Source organism: Podarcis raffonei, chromosome Z (genome assembly GCF_027172205.1).
Source record: "Podarcis raffonei isolate rPodRaf1 chromosome Z, rPodRaf1.pri, whole genome shotgun sequence".
NCBI classification, from domain to species: Eukaryota; Metazoa; Chordata; class Lepidosauria; order Squamata; family Lacertidae; genus Podarcis; species Podarcis raffonei.
In genome coordinates this window covers 32,941,075-32,963,385 of record NC_070621.1, presented here as the reverse complement: position 1 = coordinate 32,963,385, position 22,311 = coordinate 32,941,075, and the positions used below count along the sequence as shown (strand labels likewise).

At 45.6% G+C, this 22,311-nt stretch overlaps 1 protein-coding gene across 1 annotated transcript in view; it reads left to right on the top strand.

The window, feature by feature from the left end:
* The first annotated feature begins 1,930 nt into the window (after positions 1-1,930).
* The window catches only part of MID2 (midline 2), a 201,649-nt gene continuing 181,268 nt past the window's right edge, over positions 1,931-22,311 (top strand). Inside the window, exon 1 of the mRNA XM_053374783.1 lies at positions 1,931-2,029. The gene's annotated coding sequence lies outside the window, so the exon portion shown is untranslated. The remainder of the gene's footprint in view (positions 2,030-22,311) is intronic.

Here is a 22,311-nt window from a genome sequence, read left to right as displayed (position 1 = left end):
GCAGAGGGATTCTACATAGTGGCTTACTAAATTGCTGTGGGAAGGGCCTCTCCCGCCATTTAACTTTGGGGGTGGATGGGGAGGCACTTCACAACACCTCCTTATCTCATTAAGCAGTTCGCCTGGGCCTGCCTGCTGTTTCTTACGTTGTTGCTGACACACAGCGTGAAGGCACTACAGTGGTACCTCTGGTTGCGAACGGGATCTGTTCCGGAACCCCGTTCGCAACCTGAGCAGAACGCAACCCGCATCTGCGTGTGTTGCAATTCGCCACTTCTGCGCATGATGTCATTTTGAGTGTCTGCGCATGCGCGAGCGGCAAAACCTGGAAGTAACCCTTTCCGGTACTTCTGGGTCGCCGCAGGACGCAACCTGAAAACGCTCAACCTGAAGCAAATGCAACACAAGGTATGACTATATATATTTTTAAGCATGTAGGAAGATAGAGCAGCATATAAATATTTTTAAATAAATAAAAAAAAGGCTCCAATGGGACTTAGTGCCCTAGCAAGAGTGTTTAGGAATGGAAGCCAACAGAACGATCCTATAAATGTCTGCTCAGAAATCCATTGAGTAGAGAATTGCAGCCTTAGTTTAAGAACTGTACAAAATTTACGGCCACAGCTGTTGATACTGGTCACTCTGGTCATCTCATATTCACTTGAGCCCATAGGCAGAAGTTGCACATTATTGTGCCTTTTACATTTCATGGTCATTTGGCCCAATTGAAGGCAATACTTTGTTGGGCCTGGTTAGCCGATGATGAGAATTGGTGTGCTGCAGTTGTTAGTACTGGACTGGTACCTGGGAGACGAGTGTTCAAATCCTCACTTGGCCAGGAAGCACACTGGGTGATTTTGGGGCAGTTGTAGGCTGCATAAACGCCATACAGTCGTACCTTGGAAGTCGAACGGAATCCATTCCAGAAGTCTGTTCCGACTTTCAAAACGTTCGGAAACCAAAGTGCGGCTTCTGATTGGCTGCAGGAAGCTCCTGCAGCCAATCGGAAGCTGCAGAAGCCCCGTTGGACGTTTGGGTTCCAAAGAATGTTCGCAAACCATAACACTCACTTCTGGGTTTGCGGCATTTGGGAGCCAAAACATCCGAGTACCAAGGCGTTTGGGATCCAAGGTACGGCTGTATATTTAAACTCGTTAACCTTTCGTAGAGCCACAATTCCCAGTGGACAGTTCCCAGGATTCTTAGGGGAAGTAATGTGCTTTACATGTATGGTGTGTTCACAGCCAGTCTCTCTGCCTTACAGGGCTGTTGTGAGAACAGAATGTAGAGGAGAACTATGTAGGCTACCTTGAGCTGTTTGGAAGAAAGGTGGCACATCAATGTAATAACAAGCCCTTCCTGCTTCTGTTGGACAGGACTCCCAATTTGGAAAGGCTTATGCCACAATTCATCTGGCATAAGGTGGGGAATCTTGCTTGTCTCTAAAAGGTGCCACGAGACCTGCTTTATGTGTAATTATGAAAGGGGGCCGCCTCCTCCGCCAGGTCATGCTACCGACTGATTATGCGACGCGAGTTTGATTTAGGATTTGACGTCGCCGCCTCCGCCGCGACGAAGGGCTCCCGGTCCGCTGATTCTCTTCCTCCTCCTCCTCCTGCGGTCTCCCGAAGGCCCTCTAGCGACGGCTGCCGTCCTCAGAGCCAGCACGTGGAGGGCGGCCCCTCAGCCGGCTCCCCTGCTGCCATTGTCCGTCGGCCGGTGCGCGCTTGGAAGTGGACGGTCTGCGTCTCGCCTTCGCTCGGGGGGGACGCTCCGGCCAAGAGGAGGGAACAGCGGGCAGGAGGAGGAGTGCGCGGCTGTGGCTCCGGCTTCCTTCCTGCCCTCCCTTTCTCCTCCCATCGGCCGGGCCAGCCTTGCCTCCCTCCCTCTCTCCCTATCTTCCCGCACACGCTCCCCGACCGGCAGCTCCGCGCTCTCTGTGCCGGCTCCTCCTCCTCTCCGCGCTTCCAGCAAGATGACAGCCGGGCGGCAGCAGCGGCGGTGGCGCGGAGATTCCTCGCACCGGCTGGTAAGTAGAAAGGACGCCGCCGCCGAAGGAACGAGCCCTGGACGGGCGGGCGGTGGTCGCCGCCCCGACGAGAGGGCTCGCGCAGCGCGGCGCAAAGGAGGTGGCCTTTGCGCTCTGGCGATCGCCCCAAGAGAAGAGCGGAGGGCGTGCGGGGTAGTGGGGTGGTGGTGGTGGTGGGGACGCTGGGCGTCGCGGACTGGCGGGCCCACTCCAGAGATGGGAGAGAGGTGTTGAACCTCTTGTGCAGGCAAGAAGGGGTTAACTGAGGGGGGCATAACCAAGAGCGGAGGAAGTAGGTTTCCTTCAGGCGGGCGGGGAAAAGGATCGGCTCCCACGGGTTGTGAGTACTTGGATTTGGCTTGGGAGAAGCGGAGGGAAGGAAGGGGTTAACAACCGGTCTGCAGGAATGGCTAGTAGGGCGGCGCGCGCGGGGGGGGGGGAGGGAGTCAGTTTTAGGTTGCACTGTTTGAAAGGTAGAGAAGTGCGTATTTTGGAGCGTGGATGTGCTGCTTTGTGATGTGTAAGGATGTGAGCGTGAAGTGGCCTTGCATATACCTGCGCCCCCGCCTTTTGGCAGAGGGGCAACCCTCTCCCGGCCCCCTCCCGCCCCCGCTTCAGAATTTTCCTCAGTATTTTGCAGAGTTGAGTTTTCTGCCAAAGAGCTGAGATGGCGGTAAGGTGGCCCCTTCCTTTGCCACCCCGCCAATCCCTTTTGGCACTGCAGACTTCGGAACACTTGTGCCTACGCACTTCTGACATGGTGGCAGGTGTGTGTCCCCAGTCATGGCCCTGCTGACCCTGAGCTCCCCTCTTCTGGCTGTGGTTCCACATCTGAATGCTTCTGGCTCTCTTCCAGGTGCACATCTGACTCTTGGGAGCGCAGCAATATTGTGGGTGGTTTGCCAGGGGGGATTAATGGAGCTGCCAGCGGAGCCGAGCGGGAGGGCAGGTGCACCGCCAGGTAACACCAGTTGAAACAAGTTTTCTCTCCCAGGTGCTAGCCTGAGACACTGAAGTTGGAAGGGGTGGTGGAGAAAGATAATTGCACACCATCCACTGGTTGGGTTGCTTCATCTCTTGCCACCCTTAGCTAGCGGGCTGCCCCTGTAGAGGAAAGACAGCATCCTTGGGTTCTTTCTCTGCTTTTTCCATCCTGAGTAGAATATGTGGTTGCAGCATCCTTCCTCTGCCCTCCCCACTCCAGATCTAATCCTGTCCTCTTTCATTTGCAAGTTCCCAGTTGCGTCACTGAAGCAAGGTCCACGGTGTCTAAGATTCTTGTTCTCCTGGTTTGGGTAGCAAACTGAACTGCAGCTTAACTAAATTCTGCAGTTTTGGGCAATGTGAAATTTTCAGGTCGGGCTGAAGTTTAGACAGCCGGTTCTTTTTCTGCTTTGGCACTGCATTTTTTGTCTGGACAGAGGAAAGCACGGTGCATGTATGAGGCTGTCGTGGAGGACTTTGGAAGAATCAATTTCTGGGTCTGTGGCTTGATGACAATTGAGAAGATTTAAGCTGTCGCCTTCTAGGGATTTTGCTTGCACTAACGGTGCCAATGGCTTCGGCACATATCATGTTTTCTGTGGGCTAAAGACAGAAACTTGATACGGTGCAGAATATTCAGGGTTTAACCTAAGAGCTGGAATTCTCTGAAGCTATTAGGTTTACTTAGGCTTGAAACAAAATATTTACCTGCGATGTGTTTCACTCCACATTTTATATTAGTATTTAGTGACAGACATCTCTGATATTGTTTGCAGCTCAGATGCTGTGGGCTGTTGGATTATTTAGATTCAGCAAGCTTGGAGAGAGGTTTGCATGTTAGAGCTTCTGTCTGCCACTCAGTGGCCTTACCTGACCCCAGCAGGTAAGGAGAGGGAGTTACAGTGTGCTAACCCCCCCCATCCCTCTTGCCTTTGTATAATTTGCCATTGTCTTCCCTGAACACATCTTTACATCAACAACTTTGGAATTTGCAGTCTTCAGTGGATGGTGACTTAACTTGGACTTCACAGTCCAAAATAGCAGCTGCGGCTTGTAAAGAGCTGGATATCGTACAGATTTCTGCGAGCCTCAAACTGCTTTGCATTCCTCAAGAGTGCAGTGTCCAGAGAGTTGCTGGTGCTGAGCATTTGAACTTTGATCCAGAGCCTAACAAGAATCCTTTCATCATCATCTTAACTCCCCACCCACTGCAACATTGCTGACCCAAAAGCATTTTTTGAGTTGAGTCTTCACAAACTGCAGCATTCACTAGGAGTCTTGTTGAAGTTCAAGGGTGATTTCGCAATTATTTTGACTGATTGGAACCAGAATGCAAGCTGTGCTGTTGTGATGTACAAGTGATATAGGCTAATGTGTGTCCAGTGCTTTGCTCTGTGGCTGCCTTTACAGGAAGCCTTTATGATGGCAGGTGGAGTCTTAAAGTGGCACTGGGGAAGATGATAAATAACTTTAAAGTAGTGTGTCTGTATGATTAGCCTCTGCCAACCTGGATCTTCCAGATGTTTTCGACTGTAGCTCTCCGCTAGCCCTTACCGTGGTGAATTGTAGACCAATATATCTGGAGGACACCTGGCTGACAAAGGCTGTATTAGATTTACTGTTAGATTTTTCTTGTTGCCTTTTCTTATCATTCCTGAAACGCGAACAGAACAGAGCTGGAGAAAGGTTGCCATTCTGTCGGCTGCGTAAATTCCTAGGCATTCAAGGGGAGATTAGGAAGAAATCATTGTGCGAAATTAGCAAAGACCAGTGTACTTCCAGAGAATTATCTCTGTAACTCCGGCAGCAAGTAGAGTCACTCTTTTTCATAGTGTATCCTAAGATGCTTCCTCTACTTTTCATGAAAGAGTCAGGTCTGTGGCAACAGCAAGTCTCAGTGAGGGTTTCTGGGATAAGTTGTTTAGCAAACCTTCTTTTTTAAAAATAAAAAAGTTGCTATTGATAAGTATTCTTAGGAACACAGGAAGCTGTTTTATACAAAGTCAGGTCATCGGTCTTTCCAGCTATTGTATTGTCTGAATTGACTGGCAGCAGCTGTATAGGTTTTCAGAATAGAGCTGTTTCCAGTCCTACCTGGACACACCAGAGATGGAACCAGGGACCTCCTACCTGTGAAGCAGGTCCTCTGCCACTGAGCTATGGCCCTTCATTTGCAACATCTCTCTTGAAACAATTCCCTTTGCCAAGTATGATGGAAACCTCCTTGCTTGGCTGACAGGGATGGGCGAGGTGACAGCTGGATGGGTCTTGTGTGCTGCTATTGCACGCCTGTGTCTTGGGACGGAGATGCGTGCTTTCTGAGCTCCTGTGGTTGACCCTTGGCTATTTAAAGACCTGGGACTGTCATGTCAACAGCAGATGGTGTAACACGCCTGTTCTGCCTTGGCAGTTGTGTGCTCCCAGCTCGAGGCAGTTGATTTGCTCAATCAGGCAGGGTTGTAAAGAAATGCTTCTGGTCCCTAGCGGGGCTTTTGGTCAATTTTGATGGGGGAAGACTTGAATTATCCCAGGAAATAAAGTGGAACCTCATGCAGTACTTACAAGCCTGAGGCAAGATTTGCTGACAGTTCCCTCCAGGCTGTGGTTTCCAGGTCCTGGATTTTCCAGGAGAGACTAATGCTCTTGATTGTGAGTGCTTCTGGTTACACTTGAAAAAAATAATAATGGTGTTTTCTGCTGATACATGTAGAATCTCACTATTTGTTGAAGATCAAGTCCCAAATGAAGCTGTGGAGTGAATTCTGGCTTGGAGGGGTGGGAGTTCGCCAGAGCACCACTTTTTCTTTGGTGAAGTATATTTAGATTTTCAGGCAAAGCCAAGCTTTTCTCCATTTTGGCTTCCCATAACGGCTCCACTCATGATGCTAATGGCCTTGCATTTATTGATTGGGGAATGGGGAACCTGTGGCCCTACAGCTGTTGTTGAACACCAGACCCTGCCAGCATGGCTAGTGGTCTGGGATGGTGGGATTTGTAATCCCAAACTTGGGCCTCCAGCTGCTTTTGGACTACAATCCCCATCATCCCTGACAACTGGTCCTGCTAGCTAGGGATGATGGGAGTTGTAGTCCAAAAACAGATGGAGACCCAAGTTTGGGAAACTCTGATCTATAGGACTACAGTTCCCCCATCCCTGCTGAAGATGAATCTATATGGGAACCTAGAGCCATAATAGCAGTTTCTGGGGTGGGCTGGCTGTTTAAAACCTTCTAGCTTCTCTCCTTGATGCCTTCTTGGGTGTTAGATTCTGGAGTTAGTCTTCTTATGGGGGCGGCAGAAGCAAAGAAGCCCACTAGGTTTGAGGTAGAATCAGATATGTTTCAGAATGATTTCAATGCAGATACCACCTTTTTCTCTGCCTTCCCTGTCAGACTTTGGTTGGGGTCACCAAGGCTGGCAGAAGCTGTTGTGATGTAGTGGGGAGGAGGACTGAACTTGGACTGGAGGCACCTGGGATGAAATCCTCGCTCAGGATTGGCGTGCCTACCTGTCAGTCGCCTAATGATGTCAGGTGCAAGGCACTGCTAAAATGGAGACATTTCCACCCCCTTCAGTTTAGCAGGGGTTTCCGTGTAAAACTTCCTGAATAAGTGGATTCTGATGCAAATTTCTTCCTGAGGTTAAACTTCCATTTAAAGTTTTAACTGGAGATGCTCAGAGTTGTACCTGGGACCTTCTGCATGCAAATCTTGTGCTCTACCACTGAGCTGTGGTAGCTTCTCAAAAGTCTTCTTAGAATTGCCTAGTTTAGTGTTATATTCTGTCAAAAAAAATGGCTCAGGCCATGCTCCCCAGCTGAGAAGATATTGGCTCCTGTGCCGATTTTGAAGCCAGTAGACATTTGAGCCAGATGGTCTTTCAAGCCCTTTGCAATTCCCTGAATGATAGAGAAGCTTGGGTGTGGACCACAGCCCTCCCCTCCCCAATTCCTTGATTTGTAAGCCTGGTTGCAGCATGAGTTAGTGTTTTGTTTTCTTAATTTTTTTTCTCCTAGAGAGCACTCATACACTTCTGGCTTAATGAGGGCTCTGGCTTATTCTGTTTGAACGAACAGCTCCATTAAGTTGTGCTGATTAATGAGCAGAAAACCCAGTAGGGAAGGCAGAGGTCTGAGCTTCCCGTATGTGTTTATGGCTGTGTCTTGTATGCACAGCACGAAAACATAGCTTGGGAACTTGAAGCCTGCAGATGGGTGGGTGGGAATAGATGCATGTCAATGTGGGGAAAGGAAATCTGGCACTGCAATCATCCATAGATGTCAGGGATAGGGTACACTCACCCAGATCTTTTGAAGGCCCCTGTGATGGTTTCTGCCACAATCCTTTCATGGCAGTAAGAAAAGATGTGGGAAAAGGCTGCCCCATGCTGAATTTCTGCACCTTCATTTCCTGGTGAGTGCACTGTGTACACATACTGCTGTGTGCTGGGAGAGGTGTTTGATGTGCAACTACTAATCCTTTCTTAGTGTTACTTGTAAGAGTGCACTGTGAGTTGTGCTTTGTGCACACAGTGAAGGCACACAACTAGCTTGCTGCAGGCCGGAGTCAGCATAGGCTAGCATTTTCTTTCTGGCTTCCAGGCTCACGGGTGTTTGTGAGAATAGACTTTGTGGATGGTTGCACCCACACAGAAAGGCCAGCGTGGGTGCTACGCACGGCATTGCTCAGGCCTCGGCAATTGAATGTTGGCTTCTGTTTTTAAATGTGAGTGTTGCAGAGAAAGATTGAATCTTCTCCCCTTTGCTTTATGACGCCAGTTGCATCCCTGTGCCTGTCACAGATCTTCACCGGAGCTGTGTGCAGAGACAATAAAACAGTAAGATTTTGCACCCAGAGAATGCAAATTCTCCAGTAAGAAAGATGACCCCTGAGCTCCATGTAAAGGTAAAGGGACTCCTGACCGTTAGGTCCAGTTGCAAACGACTCTGGGGTTGCGGCGCTCATCTCGCTTTATTGGCCAAGGGAGCTGGTGTACAGCTTCCGAGTCATGTGGCTAGCATGACTAAGTCGCTTCTGGAGAACCAGAGCAGTGCACGGAAACACCGTTTACCTTCCTGCTGGAGCGGCACCTATTTATCTGCTTGCACTTTTTGGCGTGCTTTCGAACTGCTAGGTGGGCAGGAGCAGGGACCAAGCAACGGGAGCTCACCCCGTCATGGGGATTCGAACCGCCGACCTTCTGTTCGGCAAGCCCTAGACTACAGCGCCACCCATATCCAGTGGTCCATGTAAACCATACAAATTGAGCAAATACGCGTCATTCTGTACTTTGCACAATCCTGGTCATGCAAGAGCTCTGTGTGGCATTAGTGTTCCCTCCCAGCTAACGGAGAACTTAGGATCAAACTATACATTGTATGGAGCACCTGCTTACAACTGTCTATACCTTGCCTAAAAAGCTGCTGCCACACCCCACCACGAACCAGATTGGACTGTGGCACGGGGGAAGGACTAAATAACTCTTTTCTTTCCATACTGTTGAAAATTGCTTCCGATGTTGCTCTTTCCTGAACATTATGCACAGCTTGACTCTTGGTGAGCAATAAGCTCTGCAAACCATTTTTTATATCAAGTTCTGGCAATTTGGTTCCGATTCTGTTCACATGGAGCCTGTCCCTTCTGTACAGACTTGCCTTGTCCCATAATGGCTGCTTACCCTGCTCGGGAGTGGGCAGCAGTTTTGACCTATCACAGGCTTCCCCTCCATCCCTGGGGGGTGAAATTCCTCTTGGTGTGGCCAGCCATTGGACGGCTGGATAGCCCACCCACATCAATATTTGAACTGGCCAATTGGGCAGGCTGGGAGGTGGAGCATAGATGGAGGACCAGAGTCAAGGAGTGTTCACTCTGGTCCACCGACTGGGAATGAAAGCCGGCTGCACCTGCATCACTTAGCACAGGTGGCCAAAGATCATAATTGTCCCTTAATGTTTCCTAGTATCTAGCAGATCTAAACCTGTTCCCCTGGCATCACTGTCTTGTCTGCGATTTGAGGCTTCTGAGCTCTGCCTGTCCTACTGGCCTTGCATGCAGAACAGGTAGTATTTCTTGACAATGCTAACATGGAGGCCCTGGATCTTAATATCTTATCCAGCAACTTAATTATTTTACATCCAAGAGCACGCCATTCATTTTTTACTGATGCTGAAGCTTAGATGGCTTCAAAATCTCCTGAATTACTTACTTTACTATTACTTACTTTTATGTGCCTTTATTCTAAGGTTTTTTTGGTTTTAGGTTGCATTTTGGTCTTAATGATAGCAATCTTTTTTTTTAATACGGTACACAGCTTAAGCGTATTAAGCAGTTTATAAATGCCTTATACATAGTTTAGTCTATACATAGCTTAGTTTAATTAAAAGTATTTATTAACATTTATGTATTTAATGACAGCAGCACGAATACTGTAATTCCCAAAGATGGAAAGGAGGAGAAGGCCCAACAAGGAAGAATAGCTTTGGAAAATGTTGGAATACACAGAACTGGCAAGATTAACAGCAAAGATTAGAGACCCAAATGATAAAAACTTCCTGGGGTGACTAAGGAACTTTTATTAAGCATTTCAAGTGTTGCTAAAGCGAGATGAAAACGTGAGCAGGACTTGAAATATGAGCGTTAATTTTTTAAAGACAAATAGGTTTAAATGGATGTATTGAATAGTGCAGGTGAAATATGCAGCATTCAAGGGTAAATATGGAAAGCGTGGAAGGGAAGGACGGGAAGTCAATTGATAAAATAACTTATGGTTTATGTTAAAATTTGTAGTTTTTTTGTTTTTGTGAAAAATCAATAAATAAGATTTTTTTAAAAAAAATAATTAAAATAAAATAAAACAAATGAAAGGGAATCATAGATAAATGCACCAAGGATAAGTTTACTGGTGACCACAAGGCAAGATGGTTATTTGCCACCAGAATGGCCAGTTGCTGGGGGACAGCAGAGGGAGAGGACTGTTGTCCTCATGTTCTTCTTGAGGGCTTCCCATCCAGATATATTTTATTGCTTGCTGTGGTAAACAGGATATTGGAACAGAAGGTAGTTTGGTTTGATTTGGCAGGGCTCTGGATGATGCAAAGATAGGCTGCAAGACTTTGCGATGTGAGGGCTGCTTTCTTCTGTGGGGCAGTGGACCTCCAGTGGACCTGCTCAGCATCCTCCTGGTGTGGCTAGGACAGGGGTCCCCAAACTAAAGCACACGGGCTGGTTAAGGCCCGAGGGACTTCTTTATCCAGCCTGCGGCGACCCCCACTGCCCACTGCCACTGCCCGCTCTTACTGGTGCTGTGCTGCGTGGCTGCCCACTTCCGGGTCGGAGGAGCACTGGAAATAGCTTGTGCACATGCGCAAGTGTTATTTCCGGTGCACATCCGGGCCAGAGGAGGCCCATGCACATGTGCACAAACTATTTCCAGTGCTCCTCCGACCCAGAAGTGTGCCGGAAATAGTGTGTGCGCACATGTATGGGCATGTGCTCCCCCGCCCTCCGGCCCGCTGCACGATCAGTGCTGGAGACACTGGCCTGAGGTGCGGTAAATTTGCTGACCCCTGGGCTAAGAGAATATAAAGACTAAATCCACAGGCTATTCTGAGTCGGCCATTTGAGTCTGTGGCCACTGGTGGTGGAGAGCTGTTTCTTAGCTTACCCTTGGAGCTTTGTAGGGTCTCTTTGGTTAGAACATAGGGAACTGCCTTATGCATAGCCAGGTCAGTGGTCCATCTAGCTCAGTACTGTCTACTGAAGTGCAAAACCCTTTCCAGCTTCTGTGCAACCTTCTGGGGGGCCACCTGCCAGTGGTGAGATCAGAGCCAGAGGCAAAAGTGGCACAACGAAAGACGTGAACTTTCAGGATAGCTGAAATAGTGACTCAACCCTTATATGCCCAATTTATCCCTGCACTCTGCAGGTGAGAGGACCTCCAACAGATAACCATTCCTCATTGGGCTATAAGTGTTGCAGCACCTGCCTGAGGCAGTCCCTCTGCTAGAAGATTAGATAGGTACCATCTCTCCTGCCTTTCCTTCACCCTGCTGAAGGCCTTCTTCTTTCTCAACAAGCTTTTTAAGTGGAGATCTTTCCCAGTCTTCATCGGCATTGGAATTGTTTTAAAGATGTTTTAAAGTTGTTTCATCACTTGTTTTTTTGCTAGCTTGGGCTGCTTTGGGATGGATTTAATAAGTAAGTAAGTATGTAAGTAAAAGTAAGTAAGTATGTAAGTAAGTAAGTAAGTAAAAGTAAGTAAAAGTAAGTAAGTAAATTAATTAATATTTTCAAGCTTTGTACCGTCAGCTAGTTTCTGCATGCATTTGTGCACTCTCCTCTATCATCTGAGCAACTAAACAGCACCATCAGCATTGAAGGGACAGATAGAAGAACTTGAGGGGCTGCATTCTGTGAGGTTCTCTTTTCTTTCTCTGCATGCTGACTGACAGTTGGCTTTCCAGGTTTCTGACTGAGGATATACCTAGCCCAACCTGGAAATGCTGGGAAATGAACCTAGGACCTTCTGCAGATAGTCTGCCTCTGAGCAGTGGCTCTTCCCAGTTAGCAGGTAGTCAAAGGGGCCTGGCAGGCGCTCTGCAACAAAAGCTTGCATCTGTTACTTAGAGCCAAACTGAGGTTTTCTAGGCAGCAACCCTAGGGGTGGCAATCTGTAGATGGTAAACAGCCAGAGAGATATGGATGCCCCACCTCTCCTGCCCCCATGCATTTCTCTGGAGGACATTGAAAAGCTACCTGGGGCACCGAAGATAGATTCAGCTTGGCTTGTTATGAAGAACCCCCAAATAGTCAGTCCAAAGGTGGGAAACCCCCAACTGTTTAGTTGCTTCAGTATCACAAATCAGAATTGTATGGTGTTTTTTAGGATTCACCCTATTCTTTACATGGTAGATCATAGAACCATAGAATATGCAGCTGTCCCACATGGGGATTGATCCTGCAACCTTGGTGTTATCAGCACCACCCTCTAACTAACTGAGCTGTGCCATCCCCTTTAACTGATTTTAGTATTGTGTCATTACATTCTTGTAACCTGCCCTTGGTTCTTAAGGTGAAGAGCAAGTAGGAAATCTTAACAAATAAATAGCCAATAAAGTTGGGGTGGTCTTTTTTTTGTTTATTTACCACCTGCCTAAGGCTAAGGTCTCCTGATATTGTAAAGGATTCTTTCTACTGAAAGATTCAGGCCCCGATTCTGTGTATTGCTGCTCTGTTATTTATTTATTAACAACATTATTTTATGCCGCCTTATATGAATGACCGAAATATAAAGGCCAATCACAAAATAAAGCAACGAAATGGTTAACACACCAAGCAGAAAGCTTTGGAATACAGTATAGAGAAAGCTGCACAAAAAAGCATTTTCCAGAGGTGTTTTTAGAAGTAACTACTGTTGCAAGCCACTGCAACCTACTTTATTGACTGTAAGAGAATGATTCGGTCAAGCCTAAATTAAGTGTGTGTCGTGGTGGTGGTGGCGTGGCGACCCTGCAGGCACGAGCTAAGGCCTCTATGGGCTCATATGTGCCTGCAGGCACTGCATTAGTGATCAAGATTATGGGGAAAACTGATCACAGATGTTGTGAAACAGTAGAGGGATGCTCAAGGCAGTAGCATTAATGAGACATAGATTCATGGAATTGTAGAGTTGGAAGGACCCTGAGGGTCATCTTGTCCAACCCCCTGCCATGCAGGAATCTCAACTAAAGCATCCGTGACAGATGGCCATCCTTCATGGCTTGGCTTGATTTACAGAGCTCTCCCTGCAGACCTCAGGAAGGGTCTCAGTGGCAGAACTGCTTTGCATGCAGAAGGTCCAGGTTCAATCCCTGGCACCTCCAGCTAAGGCTGGGGGAGACCTCTGCCCTGACACCCTGGAGAACTGCTGCTACTCAGTCCAGACAATACTCTGCTAGATGGGCCAGTGGTCTGACTTGGTGCAAGGCAGATTCCTGCGTTCCAGACCTGCCGCTCTGGACGGATATTACATCTCTTTAGTAGGCATGTCTTTCCCCCTGGAAGTTATTTTCTGTCCCTTCAGGCATCCTCAGCGATGCAGTCTTCATTGGAGATTGACTGCACCTTATCTCCTTTCATTGCTGCAAAGGATTAAGCATACCTGCCTGGCTCTCATAAGCGTGTGAGCTGTTATAACGAACTGAAATTCATTTTTAATAGCAAAGTTAATCGCAGAGTCCACTCATTGATTCTCTATTTTGCAGCTGTATTAGCTAGGCTGTGCTGCTGCTAATGGTCTAGAAAATCGCCTTTTAATAAAGTCAGGCAGAGGGTGTGTGTTTGGCGGGGTGCGGGGAGAGAGAGAGAGAGATCTAACTGTAAAAGTACAAGCCAGGATGGCTAAAATTGGAATGCTTCGGAATGAGCAGCATAAAAGGAGGCTGGCAACAGCCATGCGATGAAGCAAACAGAAGCCATTCAAAGGCTGTTTACTCACATGCAGGCTTATCACTGAATGACAGCAGCTTCCAGAGAGCTTTATTTGATACCTTTTGCACTTGCAGCTTTTTGTTTGCACTTTTGGTGCAGAGAACAAGTTTGTACTGTGTTGAGTAATTTGAGAGGATAGTGCTTTGTTTGCGTCCTGATATTTGAGGAAGGAAGACAAATTAACTGAGGGCTTTATTTCGCTGTCTCTCCAGATTGAGGAAAGATTGCATGTGCTGATGGTGGAGCTTCTATGTTAAATTAAAATGCAGAGAGGTTCAAAACTTTGACTCTCAGGGTTGGGTGAATTGCCATTTGCTGTCCTCAAGGTATGTGATGATTTTCTGCGCAGGCCTTCCTTCCCTCTTTGTCCTATAACTACATTTCCCTGCTTCTGTTTAACGTGCTTTCGAAAGCTTTGCGTAAATCTGGATCTCACACAAATAATCACGTAACGGTTTCACCATGTGCACAAAGCAGAACTCAGCCCTCATCCATTCAAACCGCATTGCACAGCCATTTATAGGCAGCAAGAATTGTTTTTTTTGCTTGCCCAGTGTGAGCGGAACAATGGTTATATTTTCGCAGTAAGAAGCTTGTGCTGATGAAAGCCAGCGTGGTGCTAAAAGCAAGAAAAGCCATTCTGGATTAAGCCAGTAAGGAGATACCACAAATACATATATTTGTGATAGGTTTTCGCTGTTTGTACAGTAATATTTCCCTGCATAAACACTTCCCTGTATTTCACTGGGGATGTAAAACCCAACCATTTTATATAATCGCATTAGAACCAATTTAGTGCGGCTGGGATTGCTTCTTGCACTTCACAGGTGAAATTTTGCTGAGGCTGGCAGGAAATGGTCACATTCCCTAGCTTCCAAACCTTACATTTGCTCCCATGGTGTGGACTGTAGCTACAGGATTGTGGTTAGCTAGGCTGGAGGACTTCAGATGGTAGCTGCGTTTGCACCTATTGGTATAACACACTTGCTGGCTTATCTGGCATGGGCAGTGCGCTAGTGCAGGCTGCCAATCTCTCCTACTTTGTTCCTGCCTTCATGCAAAGCGGATCAATAAACTAATAAGTATTTGCTCCAGTTACGCCTTAACCAGGGTTGTGGTTTATCGTTATCTAAGAAGACATGGTTGCTAGTCAACCAGAGGACATGGTTTATAGTTGGTTTATTATTTATTTATTTTGTTACTTACTGCAGATAATGTTTCAGAGTAGACTCATGGAAAGGAAGGGACCTATATTAGCCATGTCTATTAATTTCCATGGGTCTACTTTGAGCAGAACTAGCGCTGGATACAAACCACATAATAACAACTTCAACAGGATAAAACAACAGTATTGACTAAAAATGCTCATCCTGCAGTATTACAAAATACAAGGTTTATATAGCTCTTAATGAAACCTTCTAAGCGGCTGGCATATAACCACATGAAATACTGATTAACAATATTGATAAAATAAAAAAAAACAAATTGACATACGAAGAACCAGGTATGGATAAAAACAGCAGTTTTGAAACAAATATATCTAATAAACCTGGGAAGGCTTGCCTAATGAAAAAGATTTTTAGCAGGTGCTGAAAAAGGTACAACCAAAGCATCTGCCTAATGTCAATTGGCAGGGAGTTCCAGAGCATAGAGGCTGCCACACTAAGGGTAAGTGTGGAACAAGCATTTCGCTCTTCCATAGTTGCACAGGTCAAAATGGATGATAGGGCATACACCCTTGTGCATTTAATTGAAACAAAGCATGTTTTGTATCTTACACGTAATCCTTCACTCAAAACAAACACGAAAAGTCTGTTGATCATTATGGTCTTGGAAGCCTGCAGCCAATAGAAGGAATGAAGCACTCGCTGCAATATATTGAGGTTCTGCAAAAGAGAGTTATTCCAGAGCTGGAAAAGAGGTATCCTGACGGTACTGGGATACTGCAGCGGGACATAGACCCATGTTACACATCGAAAGTGGGAAATAAATTCATAACAGAGCAGCAAATACAGGTACTTGACGTAAATCCCATTGAGAATTCGTGGGCTATATGCAAAAGTCGCCTCTGTGCTGTAGACTGTATGACTATGGAGAAACTCATTCAGGCACCGATTCAAGTGTGGTACAGGGATCCAAAAATCAACAGTAACTGTTCGAAACTAGTAGACTCCATGCCAAATCGTGTTCAAATGCTGCTTAAAAATAGCAGAGGTCATATCCGTTAGTAATGTACGTATATGTGAGTTTTGTACAATAAACGACATTGTTTGTTTCAAGTAATTTGCACAAGAGTGTGAATGGAATAAGGCAGTCCTTCAAGTAAGCTGTTGATGGCTTTTATTGGCTTCCTGATCATGACTTTGGAGAGCAGCAAACCGTGATCCTGGTTCAGATATAATTAATTAATATACCGTTTAATGCCAAAACAGCTCCTAAATGGCTTACAAAACATAAAAAACAATTGTACAATGTTGTTCAAATATGTAATAATTAAATAATACACCAGTTCCAGGGAACAATAAAACAACCCCATTAAACCATTTGCAGTGTAAATACCCATGATTTTAAAATGCAATGAAACATTAAAACAGCACAGCAATTAAAACAGGAAACTTGGGTCAAGAGATCAAGGGAACGCCAGTGTAAACAGGTGCATCTTCAGAAACTGGTGGCATGCTAGTATAGTTGGGGCATTTCATATTTCAGTGGGCATTCTGCAATACTGCAATACTATTGTCACAGTACTGTCACAGTGCTTCTTGATTTATCCTGTTTATCCTGCTTGCAGAAGAGGAGCAAAGTAAGAGTGATCAAGAAGCCTGCATGGGCATGCTGTTTCTCCAGAGAAATCATGGTAAGCTAGGCACTCTGGCTTGTCGTGTGAATGCAGCAGCTTGTCACCACACTGAACTGCAATGACTAGAACAACAGAGGGAGTATTGCAGATGAAATCTGAACATTGTTGAGAACTGATGCTATTATTTTCTGGGTCTTTTAAATAATGCATCAGATGCATAACCCTGAAAACTGGTTTTCAGTTCTGCCAATAATATTTTGGTGACCAAGAGCAGCTAATTAGACTGCATTCACAGGCAACTGGAAAGGCTAATAATGGTCCTGAATATTTCTGCAATGGGTTATTCATGGGGCATACTTTACTGTCTGCGCTGCCCACGTTCCTCTTGCATACAGAAATAGATCTCCAGCTCTTTCACTACAAGTGATATGAGAGTTCTTCTCTCCTTGTTGTAGAGCTGTGGTGGGTTGACTTTAATCTCACAGTCTACTTTAAAAATAAATCCATAAATAAATTCCAGTCTGCATTTTTCACCGGGAGTGCATGTGCAGGATCAGTTAAGGGGTGACAATTCTGTTTTAAGAGATTCTTGCTTAAGAGCATAAGAATTGCCTGGTTGGGTCATGACCATGGTGAGGCTTGCTCAGCCTATATACTCAAGGGTTGCCAGTTCACCATAATGAGAACTGCTTCCTTTAGGGCAAACCGGAAGTAATTCTACTCTTTATTGCAGAGCTTTCCAAACTTTTCATGTTGGTGACACACTTTTTAGACATGCATCATTTCACGGCACAGCAATTCAGTTTTACTAGCAAACCAGACGTTAAACTAACCCCTTTCCATTCCTGGGAGGAGCACAAGGAGTGTTCGCATGACACCACTACACACTGCAGCCGACACAAAAGCATGTCGCGACACACAGTTTGGAAAGCTCTGCTTTATGGCACTGGGCATAATAAAAGTTATTGCTGGATATGATGTGTTTATGACTCCCAAAGCTGTACTGCTTGAATGCTAGAAGTATATGATCCTTGATGAAGATTTGGTGGTAGTCATGTGCTTATTTCAATCAAGACTATTGCATCCTGCTGGAGAATCCTCAATACTGTTCTCTAGACATATTTGGGTGGGGTTTCGGGGTGTGTTTTTTTGGTATAATATTAAGCTAGCACATTACAAAACCTGCGGTTCTCCAGATGTTGCTGGAGACCAGGCAAATCCATGTCATACATTTAAAGCAGTTTAAATGGGAACAGTAGTTTCATCCTCACTGAGCTGCAGTCCCACCAATAAACTGTAGTTCCCAGGATTCTTTGGGAGGAAGTCATTAATGTGTTGAATTAACTTTAAATGTCTGATGTGGATGTCCCATACATCTCGCATCATCCCTGACAGTTGGCCCTAGATTCTTCATCCTTTTTATAAAAGAGCCACAGATGTTCAGGGGTGGGGAATCTTTTTTCTTTTTTCTTTTTAGCCCAAACAGCTTATCCCCTCATGGATGACCTTTTGGGGTCTTTGTGACAAAAATAGGTGGCGCCAGATGCAAAACTGGGTGGAGTAAGAGGTGCGACTTATCTTCATACATTAGGCTGTATTCCAATTACAGTACCCCCAAAATCAGAGGTTTCTACATGCACCACCTCTCTTGTTTCATCCAGACAAGCAAGAGGCATTGTCCACAATTGTAGCCAGTGCTGTTGTAGAAGGTGCACCATTGAGGGGGATAGGAAGCTTGGACTGAGACTGGTCATGACTTGGGAACAGTCCTGAAGGCCTGATGGATAGCCCTACAGGGCTGCTTTCAGCGGCTTGAGGGTCTCCCACCCATGAGATTCAGTAACAAAATGAGTTCGTCTGCCAGCATAGCTGTCAACATTTCCCTTTTTTAAAGGGAAATTCCCTTATTCTGAATAGGATTCCTCACAAGAAAAGAGAAAAGTTGACAGCTGTGTCTGTCAGTCATTACAGTTCAGAATTTCATGGTTGTGTATATCCATCTATGCTTTCTTTTTTATGCTTATTATAACGTTTGACCTAATATGCAGTCTTAAATGCAGGTAGAGACCACAATTTGCCCTTTTCTCTGAGAAATACCAAAACTTTCCTTACATCTCCTTAAGTTCAGGGGTCTGCTCTAAGCATGATTTAAGTCTGGCTCTTTCCTATGGACTTAAATTGAACTGTGTTTTCCACTCTGACTTCCAGTGCAGAGTACAGAGGGCTTTCGGTTAATATAGAGGCACCAGGTATACAGCAATGCCAGACTGCACCCTTAGAGAACCATGGCCAATGGCAGCTTTCAATCTAACACCAGAAATTCAGACTGAAACCCACTACGACAACCAAAGCTGATTAAAAAAACACATCTATACAAATAAGAGACAGGTCTTACAGATTGTGCCCAACTAAGAGAGGACACAAGTACCCAAAACTCATTAAATTAAGGGGCGAAAGCCTTGGTAAAAGGCAAGTTTTTATTATGTGTGGATGTGCTCTGAGTAAAAATTAGTTGGATAGAACTCAGGAATTCAGGGAATTCAAACAAATAAAAATAGGGTCTGATCTTGTGGAGCAGGGAAGGCCTGGGCAAAAAGACAAACCTTTACAAAACATCTGAAGCAAATGAAGGCTGCTGCTTTTGCATATGACAAGGGGATTCTATAGTACAGGGGCAATAGCAGAAAATGCCCATTTTTGGTTCACCACTCTATGATATTTTTTGGAGTGTGGTGTTGTGAGGGGAATTTCCACAAATGATTTAAGTGATCTTGGCAGGGTAAGGCCTCTGCAGGGGGCAGGTGGTTTCATGTAACCTGGCTCCAAGTTGCTTTAAGAACTTTGTATGCCAGCTGCCACACTTTGAACATGTGCCCCGGAAGCTGATCAGTGGCAACCAGCACAGTTCATGGCTGAGAAGATGAGCTGGAGGAATATTGGGTGAATACTGACTGCTCTGTACATCGCTTGTGTTGGGCTTCCCAGAATGGGCCTGGAGTGACAGCAGGTGGCCCGTGTCGTTGTTGTAAGATGGAGATTAACACACTCTCTCGTCTGCATGAGAGCATTTTGTTTATGCTCAGGCATCTGACAAGTACTTAAAGCTCCCACTTTAGAGCCTCTCAAATTATTCCAAGGCAACACTCCCTGGAGCAGCGTTTGCTCACATTGTCTCGCTCCTAAACTTTATATGTAAACCTTGAAAGCTCATTTAGGCGAAGGCTGTGAAGTATCCCTCCCTTTTATTGGTTTGCCTGAGAGCTGGCTTATTTTGGTTCCTTTCTGTGAGAATCTGACACACAGGCAAAATGCAAGCCTGGGTTTGCTTCCTCTGGAGCGGGGATGTTTGTGCCAGAACTTTTAAGGAAAAACCCTCAGTGGCTAGAAAGTGTGTGACACACTGCTCAGAAACTTTCCCTCTGCCTCTTGCTTCTAACATGCTGGGGCCTGCCCTGTACAAAAAAGGATAAGGGAACAAGCTGTGAGGAATTCCATTTGCCAAGCCAAGTTGGCTGCGGTGTTTCAGGGAGGGAGGGTCTGGCAGGCAGGTTTGGTTCTGCTCCTCGCAAGGCCTGCTTGTTTTTCTTCAGGAAAACGTCTTCTGACTTCGTTTGGAAAGATTTTCAGTTTTAAACATTGCGATAATCTTACAGACATTTTAACGTTTCAAAACTTGACTTCCTTCCCCCTCTTTCTGCGGTTTTAAAAATTTATTTTTAATATTTTCTGCATATCCAAATTAATTTGTTTATTAATTCATCTACTTTAAATATACAATCATACCTTGGGTTACAGACGCTTCAGGTTGCGTTTTTTCGGGTTATGGACCCGCCGAAACCCGGAAGTACTGGAACGGGTTACTTCCGGGTTTTGGCGGCCGTGTATGCGCAGAAGCGCTGAATCGCAACCCGCACATGCGCAGACGCGCTGCTGCGGGTTGTGAACACTGCGGGTTGCAAACGTGTATCCCACACGGATCATGTTTGCAACCCGAGCGTCCGCTGTATACTCTTATGAAACTGCAGGTAATTACAGTCATCCTGCCAATGTTCTTATCTGTTTACAGCTTGTTTGTACATATTCAATAATCATTTCCATTCTTTTATAAAACATTTGTTATCTTGATTTCTTATTTTTCTGGTAGATTTCACCGTTTCTGCATATTCCATGTCCATTCTTCTTTTGCTAGGACTCCTTCTTCATAAATAAATGTTATTGTTATCATTTTCTTTTTCCAGTTTTTCTTCCTTCTGATTATTGTGTAGTCTTAGAAGCTAAGGGGATTGTCATGAAGCGTGCCTGCACTTCAGGATTTACTGCTACGCTTACGGCATTGACCGATGAGTGACTTCCCTGGCTGAAAACAGGTGACCCTGCTTGGGGATAACATCTTTTTGGGGGGTCAGATTGAGGCCTTTGCATGTTGCCTGACTAGAAGTTCAGATGCTCAAACTTCTATCTTAGCTTAATAACCCGCCTCTGTTCCCGTGCTGGGTACTATTCCCATGTCCTTGGTTGGGACAGCACAAGTTCAGGGGCAGAGTGAAGTGGCAGTACAGGATCTAGGATTTGCAGTACAGGATCTAGGATTTGTATGGGGGGGGGCAGACAGGGTCTAGGGGAAGCAGTTATCAGTGGTGTCTCCCTCTCTGAGTGTGTCCACACATCCTTCTTGTGACTCTTGTGACTGTACATCTGCTTGCCTTTCCCTCTAGCCAAATCTGCACCACCTCGCAGAAGAACAAGTCAAGGTGTGTGGTAGGAATGTTAGAAGACATCGCTTCCTTTTCTGTCCTGTATTCACTGCATGCAGCGTCACTTGCGTTCTGCTACAGTTCATCTTCGGCCAAAAACCCCATTATTTGTCTCATTGTTCACGGTAGTGAAATTACATAGCTTACGTAATTTCTGCGATCTATTACATCAATTAGGCAGGCTACATTGCCGTCATGTTATTCCACCCCATTAATTTCAGTGCAGAAGGAACACTATGCAAATTGGGGAGTGACATAGTCTATTATTATTATTTTACCCTGAAAGCAAAAACCATGAAGACTATGGTAATTATATTTGCTGGATTGATTTCTGTACCAGACGTGGAACAAAGAAGCGAACACTGGCAGTTTCCACACCTGTTTCTGTTTTCATTGTAATTCTGTAAATCCTTAGTGTGTGGAGATTGTTGCTCCTTTTTCTACCACCTCTCACTGCTTGCTCTAAGAGGGCAGGTAAATAGACCAGTGCTGCGCTAAAACCTGTCATCCAATTTCTCAAAAGCTTTCTTCCGCTGTGAAGGAGACATTTTTCTGCCTCATTCTCTCTGGGAAATTTTCAATTTTTCTTTAGCCTTCTGGTCAGTGCAAGGTTTTGAATGCGCTGTATTGTTGCAAGGTGACAGAGAGAGCTGTGTGTGCATGCACGCTCTTGCTTTCTTTCCAGTGAATATTTCTCTGGCACTTAGCAGCTTCCTCGGCTGCCCAGATCAGGTTCTGATCTGAAAAAAGCCCCATGGAAGGAGTTCCTGTCCACCCCTGGACTTTAATTGGAGTGTGAGAATGAAAGAAAGGAGACTTGCTAACATCCACTGGCTGCCTCAAAAGTATGGCAATCACAATTAATAACCACATACCCCACACATGAGAAATTCACCAAATTTCTCTCTCTGTGTGTGCTTCAATTCATTGAAGGAAGATGGTTGGGAAAAATGCAGGAGAATTTTTTTGGCACAGCACTAAAACAGATAGCAACTGCGAGGAGCACCAGTGGCGGGACAGGGGGCTCCAGGATTTGGCATAGAGCCCCCTACTGGGTCATAGGTCTTGGCTGGCATCAAATGATGCTGACAAGGGGCTTTGAAAACCCATTGGTTGCTTGGCTGGGTTCCACACATATCATTGTTTTTCAATAATTATTTTTCAATAATTATTACTCATAATTATTCATAATGAAAAGTACTGATGAAATTTTCCAAAGATACAGTGAAATTGAAAGCTTTTTAAAATTCTTCTCCCCGCCCAGTACTGGAGTGACCT